The sequence below is a fragment of the Schistocerca americana genome, chromosome 6 (assembly GCF_021461395.2).
Source record: "Schistocerca americana isolate TAMUIC-IGC-003095 chromosome 6, iqSchAmer2.1, whole genome shotgun sequence".
NCBI lineage: Eukaryota > Metazoa > Arthropoda > Insecta > Orthoptera > Acrididae > Schistocerca > Schistocerca americana.
The window spans coordinates 623128876-623144844 of record NC_060124.1 but is presented as its reverse complement, the minus strand read 5'-3'; positions in this window follow the sequence as shown (position 1 = coordinate 623144844).

The window sequence follows — 15969 nt, the reverse complement described above, 5'->3', positions numbered from 1 at the left end:
CAATTTCTGTGTTTCATCGTCAATAAGAAGGTGAGAGGGATACTGTAAAGCTGAAGTGAAGCATCGGAATCTATAACTAGTGTCACAGGAATGGTTCAAAACTTAGACAGTAAGTAGATTCAGTTTTCTTGTACTTAAATCGGCATTGTGCCTTTTGTATTTAATTCCGATGCAATTTCTGTGTTTCATCGTCAATAAGAAGGTCAGAGGGATACAGTAAACCTGAAGTGAAGCATCTGAATCTATAACTAGTGTCACAGTAATGGTTCAAAGCATAGACAGTAAGAAGAGTCAGTTTTCTTGTACTTATGTCGGCGTTGTGCCTTTTGTATTTAATTCCGATGCAATTTCTGTGTTTCATCGTCAATAAGAAGGTCAGAGGGATACAGTAAACCTTAAGTGAAGCATCGGAATCTATAATTAGTGTCACAGGAATGATAAAAAAAAACAGTAAGAAGAGTCAGTTTTCTTGTACTTAAGTCGGCATTGTGCCATTTGTATTTAATTCCGATGCAATTTCTGTGTTTCATCGTCAATAAGAAGGTCAGAGGGATACAGTAAACCTGAAGTGAAGCATCGGAATCTATAACTAGTGTCACATGAATGGTTCAAATCATAGACAGTAAAAAGAGTCAGTTGTTTTGTACTTAAGTCGGCATTGTGTCTTTTGTATTTAATTCCGAAGCAATTTCTGTGTTTCATCGTCAATAAGACGGTCAGAGGGATACAGTAAACCTGAAGTGAAGCATCGGAATCTGTAACTAGTGTCACAGGAATGGTTCAAAACATAGGCAGTAAGAAGAGTCAGTTTTCTTGTACTTAAGTCAGCATTGTGCCTTTTGTATTTAATTCCGATGCAATTTCTGTGTTTCATCGTCAATAAGAAGGTCTGAGGGATACTGTATAGCTGAAGTGAAGCATCGGAATCTATAACTAGTGTCACAGGAATGGTTCAAAACATAGACAGTAAGAAGAGTCAGTTTTCTTGTACTTACGTCGGCATTGTGCCTTTTGTATTTAATTCCGATGGAATTTCTTTGTTTCGTCGTCAATAAGAAGGTCAGAGGGATACAGTAAACCACAAGTGAAGCATCGGAATCTATAACTAGTGTCACATGAATGGTTCAAAACATAGACAGTAAGAAGAGTCAGTTTACTTGTACTGAAGTCGGCTTTGTGCCTTTTGTATTTAATTCCGATGCAATTTCTGTGTTTCATCGTCAATAAGAAGGTCAGAGGGATACAGTAAACCTGAAGTGAAGCATCGGAATCTATAACTAGTGTCACATGAATGGTTCAAATCATAGACAGTAAAAAGGGTCAGTTGTTTTGTACTTAAGTCGGCATTGTGTCTTTTGTATTTAATTCCGAAGCAATTTCTGTGTTTCATCGTCAATAAGACGGTCAGAGGGATACAGTAAACCTGAAGTGAAGCATCGGAATCTGTAACTAGTGTCACAGGAATGGTTCAAAACATAGGCAGTAAGAAGAGTCAGTTTTCTTGTACTTAAGTCAGCATTGTGCCTTTTGTATTTAATTCCGATGCAATTTCTGTGTTTCATCGTCAATAAGAAGGTCTGAGGGATACTGTATAGCTGAAGTGAAGCATCGGAATCTATAACTAGTGTCACAGGAATGGTTCAAAACATAGACAGTAAGAAGAGTCAGTTTTCTTGTACTTAAGTCGGCATTGTGCCTTTTGTATTTAATTCCGATGGAATTTCTTTGTTTCGTCGTCAATAAGAAGGTCAGAGGGATACAGTAATCCTGAAGTGAAACATCGGAATCTATAACTAGTGTCACAGGAATGGTTCAAAACATAGACAGTAAGAAGAGAAAGTTATCTTGTACTTAAGTCGTCATTGTGCCTTTTGAATTTAATTCCGATGCTATTTCTGTGTTTCATCGTCAATAAGAAGGTCAGAGGGATACAGTAAACCTGAAGTGAAGCATCGGAATCTATAACTATTGTCACAGGAGTGGTTCAAACATAGACAGTAAGTTGAGTCAGTTCCCTTGCACTTATGTCGGCATTGTTCCTTTGGTATTTAATTCCGATGCATTTTCTGTGTTTCATCGTCAATAACATGGTCAGAGGGATACAGTAAACCTGAAGTGAAGCATCGGAATCTATAACTAGTGTCACAGGAATGGTTCAAAACATAGACAGTAAGAAGAGTCAGTTTTCTTGTACTTAAGTCGGCATTGTGCCTTTTGTACTTAATTCCGATGCAATGTCTGTTTTTCATCGTCAATAAGATGGTCAGAGGGATACAGTAAATCTGAAGTGAAGCATCGGAATCTATAACTAGTGTCACAGGAATGGTTCAAAACATACACAGTTAGAAGAGTCAGTTTACTTGTACTTAAGTTGGCATTGTGCCTTTTGTATTTATTTCCGATGCAATTTCTGTGTTTGATCGTCAATAAGAAGGTCAGAGTGATAAAGTAAACCTGAAGTGAAGCATCGGAATCTATAACTAGTGTCACAGGAATGATTAAAAAACAACAGTAAGAAGAGTCAGTTTTCTTGTACTTAAGTCGGCATTGTGCCTTTTGTATTTAATTCCGATGCAATTTCAGAGTTTCATCGTCAATAAGAAGGTCAGAGGGATACAGTGAACCTGAAGTGAAGCATCGGAATACATAACTAGTGTCTCATGAACGGTTCAAACATAGACAGTTGGAAGAGTCAGTTTTCTTGTACATAAGTCGGCATTGTGCCTTTTGTATTTAATTCCGATGCAATTTCTGTGTTTCATCAACAATAAAAAGGTCAGAGGGATACAGTAAACTTGAAGTGAAGCATCGGAATCTATAACTAGTGTCACAGTAATGGTTCAAACTTAGACAGTAAGAAGAGTCAGTTTTCTTGTATTTAAGTCGGCATTGTGCCCTTCGTAATTAATTCCGATGCAATTTCTGTGTTTCATCGTCAATAAGAAGGCCAGAGGGATACAGTAAACCTGAAGTGAAGCATCGGAATCTATAACTAGTGTCACAGGAATGGTTCAAAACATACACAGTTAGAAGAGTCAGTTTTGTTGTACTTAAGTCGGCATTGTGCCTTTTGTATTTAATTCCAAAGCAATTTCTGTGATTCATCGTCAATAAGAAGGTCAGAGGGATACAGTAAACCTGAAGTGAAGCATCGGAATCTATAACTAGTGTCACAGGAATGGTTCAAAACATAGACTGTAAGAAGAGTCAGTTTTCTTGTACTTAAGTCGGCATTGCGCTTTTTGTTTTTAATTCCGATGCAATTTCTGTGTTTCATCGTCAATAAGAAGGTCAGAGGGGTACAGTAAACCTGAAGTGAAGCATCTGAATCTATAACTAGTGCCACAGGAATGGTTCAAACATAGACAGTAAGAAGAGTCAGTTTTCTTGTACTTAAGTCAGGATAGTGCCTTTTGTATTTAATTCCGATGAAATTTCTGTGTTTCATCGTCAATAAGAAGGACAGAGGGATACAGGAAAACCTGAAGTACAGCATCGGAATCTATAACTAGTGTCACAGGAATGGTTCAAAACATAGACAGTAGGAAAAGTCAGTTATCTGGTACTTAAGTAGGCATTGTGCCTTTTGTATTTAATTCCGATGCTATTTCTGTATTTCATCGTCAATACGAAGGTCAGAGGGATACAGTAAACCTGAAGTGAAGCATCGGAATCTATAACTAGTGCCACAGGAGTGGTTCAAACATAGAAAGTAAGAAGAGTCAGCTCTCTTGCACTTAAGTCGGCATTGTTCTTTTTGTATTTAATTCCGATGCATTTTCTGTGTTTCTTCGTCAATAGGAAGGTCAGAGGAATATAGTAAACCTGAAGTGAAGCATCGGAATCTATAACTAGTGTCACTTGAATGGTTCAAAACATAGACAGTAAGAAGAGTCAGTTATCTGGTACTTAAGTAGGCATTGTGCCTTTTGTATTTAATTCCGATGCTATTTCTGTATTTCATCGTCAATACGAAGGTCAGAGGGATACAGTAAACCTGAAGTGAAGCATCGGAATCTATAACTAGTGTCACAGGAATGGTTCAAATCATAGACAGTAAGAAGAGTCAGTTTTCTTGTACTTAAGTCGGCATTGTGCCTTTTGTATTTATTTCCGATGCAATTTCTGTGTTTCATCGTCAATAAGATGGTCAGAGGCATACAGTAAACCTGAAGTGAAGCATCAGAATCTATAACTAGTGTCACATGAATGGTTCAAAACATAGACAGTAAGAAGAGTCAGTTTTCTTGTACTGAAGTCGGCATTGTGTTTTTTGTATTTGATTCCAATTCAATTTCTGTGTTTCATCGTCAATAAGAAGGGCAGAGGGATACAGGAAACCTGAAGTGAAGCATCGGAATATATAACTAGTGTCACAGGAATGGTTCAAAACATAGCCAGTTAGAAGAGTCAGTTTTCTTGTACTTAAGTTGGTATTGTGCAATTTGTATTTATTTCCGATGCAATTTCTGTGTTTGATCGTCAATAAGAAGGTCAGAGTGATAAAGTAAACCTGAAGTGAAGCATCGGAATCTATAACTAGTGTCACAGGAATGGTTCAAAACTTAGACAGTAAGAAGAGTCAGTTTTCTTGTATTTAAGTCGGCATTGTGCCCTTCGTAATTAATTCCGATGCAATTTCTGTGTTTCATCGTCAATAAGAAGGCCAGAGGGATACAGTAAACCTGAAGTGAAGCATCGGAATTTATAACTAGTGTCACAGGAATGGATCAAAACATAGACAGTAAGAAGAGTCAGTTTTCTTGTACTTAAGGCGGCATTGTTAATTTTGTATTTAATTCCGATGCAATTTCTGTGTTTCATCGTCGATAAGAAGGTCAGAGGGATACAGTGAACCTGAAGTGAAGCATCGGAATCTATAACTAGTGTCACAGGAATGTTTCAATACATAGACAGTAAGAAGAGTCAGATTTCTTGTACTGAAGTAGGGATGGTGTCTTTTGTATTTAATTCCGGTGCAATTTCTGTGTTTGATCGTCAATAAGAAGGTCAGAGGGATACAGTAAACCTGAAGTGAAGCATCGGAATCTATAACTAGTGTCACAGGAATGGTTCAAATCATAAACAGTAAGAAGAGTCAGTTTTCTTGTACTTAAGTCGGCATTGTGCATTTTGTATTTAATTCCGATGCAATTTCTGTGTTTCATCGTCAATAGCAAGGTCAGTGGGATACAGTAAACCTGAAGTGAAGCATCGGAATCTATAACTAGTGTCGAAGGAATGGTTCAAAACATAGACAGTAAGAAGGGTCAGTTTTCTTGTACTTAAGTCGGCATTGTGCCTTTTGTATTTAATTCCGATGGAATTTCTGTGTTTCATCGTCAATAAGAAGCTCAGAGGGATACAGTAAACCTGAAGTGAAGCATCGGAATCTATAACAAGTGTCACAGGAGTGGTTCAAAACATAGACAGTAAGAAGAGACAGTTATCTTGTACTTAAGTCGTCATTGTGCCTTTTGTATTTAATTCCGATGCTATTTCTGTGTTTCGTCGTCAATAAGAAGGCCAGAGGCATACTGTAAAGCTGAAGTGAAGCATCGGAATCTATAACTAGTGTCACAGGAATGGTTCAAAACATAGACAGTTAGAAGAGTCAGTTTTCTTGAACTTAAGTCGGCATTGTGCCTTTTGTATTTAATTTCGATGCAATTTCTATGTTTCATCGTCAATAAGAAGGTCAGAGAAAAACAGTAAACCTGAAGTGAAGCATCGGAATCTGTAACTAGTGTCACATGAGTGGTTCAAATCATAGACAGTAAGAAGAATCAGTTATTTTGTACTTAAGTCGGCATAGTGCCTTTTGTATTTAATTCCGATGCAATTTCTGTGTTTCGTCGGCAATACGAAGGTCAGAGGGATACAGTAACCTGAAGTGAAGCTTCGGAATCTATAACTAGTGTCACAGGAATAGTTCAAAACATAGACAGTAAGAAGAGTCATATTTCTTGTACTTAAGTCGGCATTGTGCCTTTTGTATTTAATTCCGATGCAATTTCTGTGTTCCATCGACAATACGAAGGTCAGAGGCATACTGTAAACCTGAAGTGAAGCATCGGAATCTATAACTAGTGCCACAGGAATGGTTCAAACATAGACAGTAAGAAGAGTCAGTTTTCTTGTACTTAAGTCGGGATTGTGCCTTTTGTATTTAATTCCGATGAAATTTCTGTGTTTCATCGTCAATAAGAAGGTCAGAGGGATACAATAAACCTGAAGTGAAGCATCGGAATCTATAACTAGTGTCACAGGAATGGTTCAAAACATAGACAGTAAGAAGAGTCAGTTTTCTTGTACTTAAGTCGGCATTGTGCCTTTTGTATTTAATTCCGATGGAATTTCTGTGTTTCATCGTCAATAAGAAGCTCAGAGGGATACAGTAAACCTGAAGTGAAGCATGGGAATCTATAACTAGTGTCACAGGAGTGGTTCAAAACATAGACAGTAAGAAGAGACAGTTATCTTGTACTTAAGTCGTCATTGTGCCTTTTGTATTTAATTCCGATGCTATTTCTGTGTTTCATCGTCAATAAGAAGGTCAGAGGGATACAGTAAACCTGAAGTGAAGCATCGGAATCTATAACTAGTGTCACAGGAGTGGTTCAAACATAGACAGTAAGAAGAGTCAGTTCTCTTGCACTTAAGTCGGCAGGGTTCCTTTTGTATTTAATTCCGATGCATTTTCTGTGTTTCATCGTCAATAAAAAGGTCAGAGGGATAAAGTAAACCTGAATTGAAGCATCGGAATCTATAACTAGTGTCACAGGTGTGCTTCAAAACATAGACAGTAAGAAGAGTCAATTTTCTTGTACTTAAGTCGGCATTGTGCCTTTTGTATTTAATTCCGATGCAATTTCTGTGTTTCATCGTCAATAAGATGGTCAGAGGGATACAGTAAACCTGAAGTGAAGCATCGGAATCTATAACTAGTGTCACAGGAATGGTTCAAAACATAGACAGTAAGAAGAGTCAGTTTTCTTGTACTTAAGTCGGCATTGTGCCTTTCGTATTTAATTCCGATGCAATTTCAGTGTTTTATCGTCAATAAGAAGGTCAGAGGGATACAGTAAACCTGAAGTGAAGCATCGGAATCTATAACGAGTGTCACACTATTGGTTCAAAACATAGACAGTAAGAAGAGTCAGTTTTCTTGTACTTAAGTCAGCATTGTGCCTTAGGTATTTAGTTCCGATGCAATTTCTGTGTTTCATCGTCAATAAGAAGGTCAGAGGGATACAGTGAACCTGAAGTGGAGCATCGGGATCTATAACTAGTGTCACAGGAATGTTTCAAAACATAGACAGTACGAAGAGTCAGTTTTCTTGTACTTAAGTCAGCATTGTGCCTTTTGTATTTAATTCCGGTACAATTTCTGTGCTTGTTCGTCAATAAGAAGGTCAGAGCGATACAGTAAACCTGAATTGAAGCATCGGAATCTATAACTAGTGTCACAGGAATGGTTCAAAACATAGACAGTTAGAAGAGTCAGTTTTCTTGTACTTAAGTTGGCATTGTGCCTTTTGTATTTATTTCCGATGCAATTTCTGTGTTTGATCGTCAATAAGAAGGTCAGAGTGATAAAGTAAACCTGAAGTGAAGCATCGGAATCTATAACTAGTGACACAGGAATAGTTCAAAACTTAGACAGTAAGAAGAGTCAGTTTTCTTGTACTTAAGTCGGCATTGTGCCTTTTATATTTAATTCCGAAGCAATTTCTGTGATTGATCGTCAATAAGAAGGTCGGAGGGATACAGTAAACTTGGAGTAAAGCATCGGAGTCTATAACTAGTGTCACATGAATGGTTCAAACCATTGACAGTTAGAAGAGTCAGTTTTCATGTACTTAAGTCGGCATTGTGTTTTTTGTATTTAATTCCGATGCAATTTCTGTGTTTCATCGTCAGTAAGAAGGTCAGAGGGATACAGTAAACCTGAAGTGAAACATCAGAATCTATAATTAGTGTCACAGGAATGGTTCAAACATAGACAGTAAGAAGAGTCAGTTTTCTTGTACTTAAGTCGGCGTTGTGCCTTTTGTATTGAATTCCGATGCAATATCTGTTTTTCATCGTCAATTAGAAGGCCAGAGGGATACAGTAAACCTGAAGTGAAGCATCGGAATTTATAACTAGTGTCACAGAAATGGATCAAAACATAGACAGTAAGAAGAGTCAGTTTTCTTGTACTTAAGTCGGCATTGTTATTTTTGTATTTAATTCCGATGGAATTTCTGTGTTTCATCGTCAATAAGAAAATCAGAGGGATACAGTAAACCTTAAGTGAAGCATCGGAATCTATAAATAGTGTCACAGGAATGATTAAAAAAAACAGTAAGAAGAGTCAGTTTTCTTGTACTTAAGTCGGCATTGTGCCTTTTGTATTTAATTCCGATGCAATTTCAGAGTTTCATCGTCAATAAGAAGGTCAGAGGGATACTGTAAAGCTGAAGTGAAGCATCGGAATCTATAACTAGTGTCACAGGAATGGTTCAAAACTTAGACAGTAAGAAGATTCAGTTTTCTTGTACTTAAATCGGCATTGTGCCTTTTGTATTTAATTCCGATGCAATTTCTGTGTTTCATCGTCAATAAGAAGGTCAGAGGGATACAGTAAACCTGAAGTGAAGCATCTGAATCTATAACTAGTGTCACGGTAATGGTTCAAAACATAGACAGTAAGAAGAGTCAGTTTTCTTGTACTTATGTCGGCGTTGTGCCTTTTGTATTTAATTCCGATGCAATTTCTGTGTTTCATCGTCAATAAGAAGGTCAGAGGGATACAGTAAACCTGAAGTGAAGCATCGGAATCTATAACTAGTGTCACATGAATGGTTCAAATCATAGACAGTAAAAAGAGTCAGTTGTTTTGTACTTAAGTCGGCATTGTGTCTTTTGTATTTAATTCCGATGCAATTTCTCTGTTTCATCGTCAATAAGACGGTCAGAGGGATACAGTAAACCTGAAGTGAAGCATCGGAATCTGTAACTAGTGTCACAGGAATGGTTCAAAACATAGACAGTAAGAAGAGTCAGTTTTCTTGTACTTAAGTCAGCATTGTGCCTTTTGTATTTAATTCCGATGCAATTTCTGTGTTTCATCGTCAATAAGAAGGTCTGAGGGATACTGTATAGCTGAAGTAAAGCATCGGAATCTATAACTAGTGTCACAGGAATGGTTCAAAACATAGACAGTAAGAAGAGTCAGTTTTCTTGTACTTAAGTCGGCATTGTGCCTTTTGTATTTAATTCCGATGGAATTTCTTTGTTTCATCGTCAATAAGAAGGTCAGAGGGATACAGTAATCCTGAAGTGAAAGATCGGAATCTATAACTAGTGTCACAGGAATGGTTCAAAACATAGACAGTAAGAAGAGAAAGTTATCTTGTACTTAAGTCGTCATTGTGCCTTTTGAATTTAATTCCGATGCTATTTCTGTGTTTCATCGTCAATAAGAAGGTCAGAGGGATACAGTAAACCTGAAGTGAAGCATCGGAATCTATAACTATTGTCACAGGAGTGGTTCAAACATAGACAGTAAGAAGAGTCAGTTCCCTTGCACTTAAGTCGGCATTGTTCCTTTGGTATTTAATTCCGATGCATTTTCTGTGTTTCATCGTCAATAAGAAGGTCAGAGGGATACAGTAAACCTGAAGTGAAGCATCGGAATCTATAACTAGTGTCACATGAATGGTTCAAATCATAGACAGTAAAAAGAGTCAGTTGTTTTGTACTTAAGTCGGCATTGTGTCTTTTGTATTTAATTCCGATGCAATTTCTGTGTTTCATCGTCAATAAGACGGTCAGAGGGATACAGTAAACCTGAAGTGAAGCATCGGAATCTATAACTAGTGTCACAGTAATGGTTCAAAGCATAGACACTAAGAAGAGTCAGTTTTCTTGTACTTAAGTCGGCATTGTGCCTTTTCTATTTATTTCCGATGCAATTTCTGTGTTTCATTGTCAATAAGAAGGTCAGAGGGATACAGTAAACCTTAGGTGAAGCATCGGAATCTGTAACTAGTGTCACAGGAATGGTTAAAAACATAGACAGTAAGAAGAGTCAGTTTTCTTGTACTTAAGTCGGCATTGTGCCTTTTCAATTTAATTCCGATGCAATTTCTGTGTTTCATCGTCAATAAGAAGGTGAGAGGGATACAGTAAACCTGAAGTGAAGCATCGGAATCTATAACTAGTGTCACAGGAATGGTTCAAATCATAGACAGTAAGAAGAGTCAGTTTTCTTGTACTTAATTCGGCATTGTGCTTTTTGTATTTAATTCCGATGATATTTCTGTGTTTCATCGACAATAAGATGGTCAGAGGGATACAGTTAACCTGAAGTGAAGCATCGGAATCTATAACTAGTGTCACATGAATGGTTCAAAACATAGACAGTAAGAAGAGTCAGCTGTTTTGTACTTATGTCGGCATTGTGCCCTTTGTATTTAATTCCGATGCAATTTCTGTGTTTCATCGTCAATAAGAAGGTCAGAGGGATGCAGTAAACCTGAAGTGAAGAATCGGAATCTGTAACTAGTGTCACAGGAATGGTTCAAAACATAGACAGTAAGAAGAGTCAGTTTTCTTGTACCTAAGTCAGCATTGTGCCTTTTGTATTTAAATCCGATGCAAGTTCTGTGTTTCATCGTCAATAAGGTCAGAGGGATACTGTAAAGCTGAAGTGAAGCATCGGAATCTATAACTAGTGTCACAGGAATGGTTCAAACTTAGACAGTAAGAAGAGTCAGTTCTCTTGTTCTTAACTCGGCATTGTGCCTTTTGTATTTAATTCCGATGCAATTTCTGTGTTTCATCGTCAATAAGAAGGTCAGAGGGATACAGTAAAACTGAAGTGAAGCATCGGAATCTATAACTAGTGTCACAGTAATGGTTCAAAACATAGACAGTAAGAAGAAACAGTTTTCATGTACTTAAGTCGGCATTGTGCCTTTTCTATTTATTTCCGACGCAATTTCTGTGCTTCATCGTCAATAAGAAGGTCAGAGGGATACAGTAAACCTGAGGTGAAGCATCGGAATCTATAACTAGTGTCACAGGAATGGTTAGAAACATAGACAGTAAGAAGAGTCAGTTTTCTTGTACTTAAGTCAGCATTGTGCCTTTTCTATTTAATTCCGATGCAATTTCTGTGTTTCATCGTCAATAAGAAGGTGAGAGGGGTACAGTAAACCTGAAGTGATGCATTGGAATCTATAACTAGTGTCACAGGAATAGTTCAAATCATAGACAGTAAGAAGAGGCAGTTTTCTTGTACTTAAGTCGGCATTGTGCTTTTTGTATTTAATTCCGATGATATTTCTGTGTTTCATCGACAATAAGATGGTCAGAGGGATACAGTAAACCTGAAGTGAAGCATCGGAATCTGTAACTAGTGTCACATGAATGGTTCAAACATAGACAGTAGGAAGGGTCAGTTTTCTTGTACGTAAATCGGCATTGTGCCTTTTGTATTTAATTCCGATGCAATTTCTGTGTTTCATCGTCAATAAGAAGGTCAGAGGGATACAGTAAACCTGAAGTGAAGCATCGGAATCTATAACTAGTGTCACATGAATGGTTCGAAACATAGACAGTAAGAAGAGTCAGTTTTCTTGTACATAAGTCGGCATTGTGCCCTTTGTATTTAATTCCGATGCAATTTCTGTGTTTCATCGTCAATAAGATGGTCAGAGGGATGCAGTAGACCCGAAGTGAAGCATCGGAATGTATAACTAGTGTCACAGAAATGGTTCAAAACATAGACAGTAAGAAGAGTCAGTTTTCTTGTACTTAAGTCTGCATTGTGCCTTTTCTATTTAATTCCGATGCAATTTCTGTGTTTAATCGTCAATAAGAAGGTCAGAGGGATACAGTAAACCAGAAGTGAAGCATCGGAATCTATAACTAGTGTCACATGAATGGTTCAAAACATAGACAGTAAGAAGAGTCAGTTTTCTTGTACTGAAGTCGGCTTTGTACCTTTTGTATTTAATTCCGATGCAATTTCTGTGTTTCATCGTCAATAAGAAGGTCAGAGGGATACAGTAAACCTGAAGTGAAGCATCAGAATCTATAACTAGTGTCACATGAATGGTTCAAATCATAGACAGTAAAAAGAATCAGTTGTTTTGTACTTAAGTCGGCATTGTGTCTTTTGTATTTAATTCCGATGCAATTTCTGTGTTTCATCGTCAATAAGACGGTCAGAGGGATACAGTAAACCTAAAGTGAAGCATCGGAATCTGTAACTAGTGTCACAGGAATGGTTCAAATCATAGACAGTAAGAAGAGTCAGTTTTCTTGTACTTAAGTCAGCATTGTGCCTTTTGTATTTAATTCCGACGCAATTTCTGTGTTTCATCGTCAATAAGAAGGTCAGAGGGATAAAGTAAACCTGAAGTGAAGCATCGGAATCTATAACTAGTGTCACAGGAGTGGTTCAAACTTAGACAGTAAGAAGAGTCAGTTTTCTTGTACTTAACTCGGCATTGTGCCTTTTGTATTTAATTCAGATGCAATTTCTGTGTTTCATCGTCAATAAGAAGGTCAGAGGGATACAGTAAACCTGAAGTGAAGCATCGGAATCTATAACTAGTGTCACAGGAATGGTTCAAAACATAGACAGTAAGAAGAGTCAGTTTTCTTGTACTTAAGTCGGCATTGTGCCTTTTGTATTTAATTCCGATGGAATTTCTGTGTTTCATCGTCAATAAGAAGGTCAGAGGGATACAGTAAACCTGAAGTGAAACATCGGAATCTATAACTAGTGTCACAGGAATGGTTCAAAACATAGACAGTAAGAAGAGAAAGTTATCTTGTACTTAAGTCGTCATTGTGCCTTTTGTATTTAATTCCGATGCTATTTCTGTGTTTCATCGTCAATAAGAAGGACAGAGGGATACAGTAAACCTGAAGTGAAGCATCGGAATCTATAACTATTGTCACAGGAGTGGTTCAAACATAGACAGTAAGAAGAGTCAGTTCTCTTGCACTTAAGTCGGCATTGTTCCTTTGGTATTTAATTCCGATGCATTTTCTGTCTTTCATCGTCAATAAGAAGGTCAGAGGGATACAGTAAACCTGAAGTGAAGCATCGGAATCTATAACTAGTGTCACAGGAATGGTTCAAAACATAGACAGTAAGAAGAGTCAGTTTTCTTGTACTTAAGTCGGCATTGTGCCTTTTGTACTTAATTCCTATGCAATTTCTGTGTTTCATCGTCAATAAGATGGTCAGAGGGATACAGTAAATCTGAAGTGAAGCATCGGAATCTATAACTAGTGTCATAGGACTGGTTCAAAACATAGACAGTAAGAAGAGTCAGTTTTCTTGTACTTAAGTCAGCATTGTGCCTTTTGTATTTAATTCCGACGCAATTTCTGTGTTTCATCGTCAATAAGAAGGTCAGAGGGATAAAGTAAACCTGAAGTGAAGCATCGGAATCTATAACTAGTGTCACAGGAGTGGTTCAAACTTAGACAGTAAGAAGAGTCAGTTTTCTTGTACTTAACTCGGCATTGTGCCTTTTGTATTTAATTCAGATGCAATTTCTGTGTTTCATCGTCAATAAGAAGGTCAGAGGGATACAGTAAACCTGAAGTGAAGCATCGGAATCTATAACTAGTGTCACAGTAATGGTTCAAAACATAGACAGTAAGAAGAGTCAGTTTTCTTGTACTTAGGTCGGCATTGTGCCTTTTCTATTTATTTCCGATGCAATTTCTGTGTTTCATCGTCAATAGGAAGGTGAGAGGGATACAGTAAACCTGAAGTGAAGCATCGGAATCTATAACTAGTGTCACAGGAATGGTTCAAAACATAGACAGTAAGAAGAGTCAGTTTTCTTGTACTTAAGTCGGCATTGTGCCTTTTGTATTTAATTCCGATGGAATTTCTGTGTTTCATCGTCAATAAGAAGGTCAGAGGGATACAGTAAACCTGAAGTGAAACATCGGAATCTATAACTAGTGTCACAGGAATGGTTCAAAACATAGACAGTAAGAAGAGAAAGTAATCTTGTACTTAAGTCGTCATTGTGCCTTTTGTATTTAATTCCGATGCTATTTCTGTGTTTCATCGTCAATAAGAAGGACAGAGGGATACAGTAAACCTGAAGTGAAGCATCGGAATCTATAACTATTGTCACAGGAGAGGTTCAAACATAGACAGTAAGAAGAGTCAGTTCTCTTGCACTTAAGTCGGCATTGTTCCTTTGGTATTTAATTCCGATGCATTTTCTGTGTTTCATCGTCAATAAGAAGGTCAGAGGGATACAGTAAACCTGAAGTGAAGCATCGGAATCTATAACTAGTGTCACAGGAATGGTTCAAAACATAGACAGTAAGAAGAGTCAGTTTTCTTGTACTTAAGTCGGCATTGTGCCTTTTGTACTTAATTCCTATGCAATTTCTGTGTTTCATCGTCAATAAGATGGTCAGAGGGATACAGTAAATCTGAAGTGAAGCATCGGAATCTATAACTAGTGTCACAGGAATGGTTCAAAACATAGACAGTTAGAAGAGTCAGTTTTCTTGTACTTAAGTTGGCATTGTGCCTTTTGTATTTATTTCCGATGCAATTTCTGTGTTTCATCGTCAATAAGAAGGTCAGAGTGATAAAGTAAACCTGAAGTGAAGCATCGGAATCTATAACTAGTGTCACAGGAATGATTAAAAAAACAACAGTAAGAAGAGTCAGTTTTCTTGTACTTAAGTTGGCATTGTGCCTTTTGTATTTAATTCCGATGCAATTTCTGAGTTCCATCGTCAATGAGATGGTCAGAGGGATACAGTGCACCTGAAGTGAAGCATCGGAATACATAACTAGTGTCACATGAATGGTTCAAACATAGACAGTTGGAAGAGTCAGTTTTCTTGTACATAAGTCGGCATTGTGCTTTTTGTATTTAATTCCGATGCAATTTCTGTGTTTCATCGTCAATAAGAATGTCAGAGGGAAACAGTAAATCTGAAGTGAAGCATCGGAATCTATGACTAGTGTCACAGTAATGGTTCAAAACATAGACAGTAAGAAGAGTCAGTTTTCTTGTACTTATGTCGGCGTTGTGCCTTTTGTATTTAATTCCGATGCAATTTCTGTGTTTCATCGTCAATAAGAAGGTCAGAGGGATACAGTAAACCTTAAGTGAAGCATCGGAATCTATAACTAGTGTCACAGGAATGATAAAAAAAAAACAGTAAGAAGAGTCAGTTTTCTTGTACTTAAGTCGGCATTGTGCCATTTGTATTTAATTCCGGTGCAATTTCAGAGTTTCATCGTCAATAAGAAGGTCAGAGGGATACAGTAAACCTGAAGTGAAGCATCGGAATCTATAACTAGTGTCACATGAATGGTTCAAAATTTAGACAGTAAGAAGAGTCAGTTTTCTTGTACATAAGTCGGCATTGTGCCCTTTGTATTTAATTCCGATGCAATTTCTGTGTTTCATCGTCAATAAGATGGTCAGAGGGATGCAGTAAACCTGAAGTGAAGAATCGGAATCTATAACTAGTGTCACAGGAATGGTTCAAAACATAGACAGTAAGAAGAGTCAGTTTTCTTGTACTTAAGTCGGCATTGTACCTTTTGTATTTAATTCCGATACAATTTCTGTGTTTCATCGTCAATATAAAGGTCAGAGTGATACAGTAAACCTGAAGTGAAGCATCGGAATCTGTAACTAGTGTCACAGGAATGGTTCAAAACATAGACAGTAAGAAGAGTCAGTTTTCTTGTACTTAAGTCAGCATTGTGCCTTTTGTATTTAATTCCGATGCAAGTTCTGTGTTTCATCGTCAATAAGAAGGTCAGAGGGATACTGTAAAGCTAAAGTGAAGCATCGGAATCTATAACTAGTGTCACAGGAATGGTTCAAACTTAGACAGTAAGAAGAGTCAGTTTTCTTGTACTTATCTCGGCATTGTGCCTTTTGTATTTAATTCCGATGCAAT